Below are 3,012 nucleotides of genomic sequence, written 5' to 3'. Positions count from 1 at the left end.
CATTTAAAGTCATAGTCTTCTGTGGATATTTTCAAAATTGTCTCTGTTGCAATTAAAGTCCCAATGATGTTTGAACACCAGCATTCTTTAAATTTTTGAACTATTTTTTGTTTTACTGTTTTACTTTTCACCTTTTATCCTCAAATGCTTGTTTGCTGTCCAGCAGATTCTGATCAGATTTGTGACGTTGTGACTGAAGTGAAGAAGAGAGACAAATGTTGATTCATAAACCTTATTTAAACACATATCGTTCAAAATCAACAAATATCATTCATTAAATCATATAAACTTTTTTTAAGGTGATCCGGAGCCATTGGCAGATGTCACATATTCAGAGATCACTGTCAAGAAAAACAAGAAAAAGATGGACAAAGGTTAAAATAAATTCTCTTAACTTCACCTGAACAATATGATCATCGTCAGAAACATTAATACTTTCTAATTAATTAAATTAAAGTGCATATTTCTTTATTATATATAATAACTTGTTTTTTTCATGATAGGTGCTGGACTTCATAATATTCTGATTGAAATGAAATCTGAGGACAAACAAAGAGCTAAATAAAGAGATGATCTGAAATGTTGTCATCAGCAGGTTACAGATCATGTGAAAATGTTTAAAATAATAATATAGGCTAAATATTTTACAGAACCTACTAATAAAATAAAATAATTATAATGATTGATTGTAATTCTGTTGGCTGGAGATGATATTCACACTTATTAATCAATAAATCTGTGGTTTCTTTGTGGTTTGAGGCATCGCTGCGTCCTCATATGATCAGTTATTAGTGTTGTTCAGATGTCTGTTGTTGTGTTTCAGGAAAGAGCAGTGAGTCTGGAGACACTTTGTACTCTGAACTGAAGCACAACACAGACAGAGGTGAGAGAAACACAAGACAAGCTTCATCACTATTACAGTCCAACCACTGACCTTCAATATGAACCATCACCGTTTCTGCTACACTTCACTATGATTCCTGAAGTCACGTGACTCATCGAGGAACATCATGTATTTTATCATTATTGTGTTGTTATTTATTATTTGTGTTCTTCAGGTGCTGATGCTGGTCATGAAACCTATGCTCAACCAATGAGGAAGAAGAATAAAACACGTAAGAATTCTGCTACAATTGTACAATAATTTTTACAATAACTGAAAATGTCCGTTTGCACTCGTTCGTGCAGATCGTGGCATGTATTGATTCTTTAATAAATGTATAAATCTGCTTTTAGTGATTCAGTTATTTGTGATGATCAGAGGTTCACTGTGACCTTAAAACTGTAAATCATCAACAGAATGAGCTCATTATTCACATCATAACACATCATCTTGTATCTGTTTTATCTGTTAAAGGTCTCTGAGTGCAGTGAAGACAACAGACGGCTGAAAGAGATTCACAGCAGCAGACACAGTGACGCTTGCATTGCTTCAGAAATGAATCTGAGTGAACTGCTTACACTCGTGCTTGATTCAATTACTTTAGAGATACATATGCATTGTATTATCTGTACACATGCAAGCAATCAAATCTATCTATAATATATTGTAAAACACTTTGTGAACACGTTTGTTTAATACAATTCATAACTAAAAGTAATCACAGCAACTAAATAGTTAAAAATATAGAATAAAAAGAAAAATAATAAAGTGTAACTGGCAATTTGTTGATAGTTACAAATTAATGCTTTTGTTTTGCCAAAGTCATTAAGATGGATGAAGATTTTTATCTTATATATCCACATACTGCTTTTTACATTCATGTATTTTTTATACTTTTTTGCAGTTAATGAAGTGTTTATATTCAATAAATAAAAATAAACTAAATCAAAAACATCAGTATGTTTTCTTTGCACGAGTTTAGCAACAAGTCAGCCTATTTGCTTTGACTGTAGAAAAGTTGTTTTATTTATTTAATTTAATTTAATTTAATTATTTGTATTTATTTTTGAGGGTGCAGGTTGATTATGCAGTTATTGTTATTGCCAGGGACCAGTCAAGCCCGGTCCCATCCACCACTCAACGATCACTCTCTCCAGAGTACTAATCACCTGCACCTGTTTCACCATTTAGCAACCTCATCACAGCACACCATAAAACACTCACCACAGCCCCAGTTCAGTGTCAAATCTCCAACAGGAACAGACCATATGCTGTTGTCTCCTGACCTGCTGATGCGCCACGGATTAAAGGATGTAACGTATACTCACCTTTGAAACACTAACCTATGTGTCATCGTCCTCCTGCTTCCAGGACTCCTGCTTAATCCCCTGTTACCTGTGATCCGATGCTCATCTGAACTCCCAGTGTTTTCCTCTGAGCTTGCTTGGTTGCGTCCGCATCTGAAAGAAAGAGAGACAAGTACTAACCAACTGTGACGGCTTGGCATTGACATATCTACAGTAGACGTGCTCACCTGCATTCAGCCCCGCACTGAGTAATCTGCACCAGAAGTCACTGAAAACTCACCTTGCACTTGTGTTTCTTAAATAAAACACTGTGTTTGGATTCACTTACCTCTGCCTCTCGTCTATATGCTGACAGTTATGAACAAAATGACCACCATAGTTTGGACGGTTCACCATTAGAGTAATGTCTGTTTTCGGAGCTGGAGGACATGTTTGTCTTTAGCATCCAGCACCAGATATGAGTCATGCAAATCAGATCCTGATGAGGAAACCATGAAGTAACACTTATGTGAGATTACCTTGTGGAGTCAGTCACAGTCCAGCATTATGATTCCTGAAGTGACACCTGACTTATATTTTCATGACAAGTAGAGATGATCAGCATCATCTTCCTACAAAAAAGAACTAGAAGCTATAGAATTATTTTTAAACAGACTTTGAGATTCAAATTCTTAAAATAAGATGAATGATAAACAAATCAAAGCATACCAGAATAATATCAGCTCTTATGTGTTTTTAAAGTGATGATACACTCATTCACCCACATAGAAAAAATCACACAAGCTACAGAAACTATTTACTGAATTATTCAATAGAGAAGAG

At 34.9% G+C, this 3,012-nt stretch overlaps 1 long non-coding RNA gene across 1 annotated transcript; it reads left to right on the top strand.

Annotated features, from left to right (window-relative positions):
- Positions 1-662: 662 nt before the first annotated feature.
- LOC109081924 lies at positions 663-1,710 on the top strand. Its single transcript, XR_006155076.1, has 3 exons — positions 663-883; positions 1,059-1,115; positions 1,358-1,710. It is a non-coding gene; the product is annotated as an uncharacterized LOC109081924 (long non-coding RNA).
- The last annotated feature ends 1,302 nt before the right edge of the window (positions 1,711-3,012 follow it).

This window comes from Cyprinus carpio, chromosome B7 (genome assembly GCF_018340385.1).
Source record: "Cyprinus carpio isolate SPL01 chromosome B7, ASM1834038v1, whole genome shotgun sequence".
Classification (NCBI taxonomy): domain Eukaryota; kingdom Metazoa; phylum Chordata; class Actinopteri; order Cypriniformes; family Cyprinidae; genus Cyprinus; species Cyprinus carpio.
The sequence above is the reverse complement of the archived record's forward strand: the minus strand, read 5'-3'. Positions and strand labels throughout refer to the sequence as shown.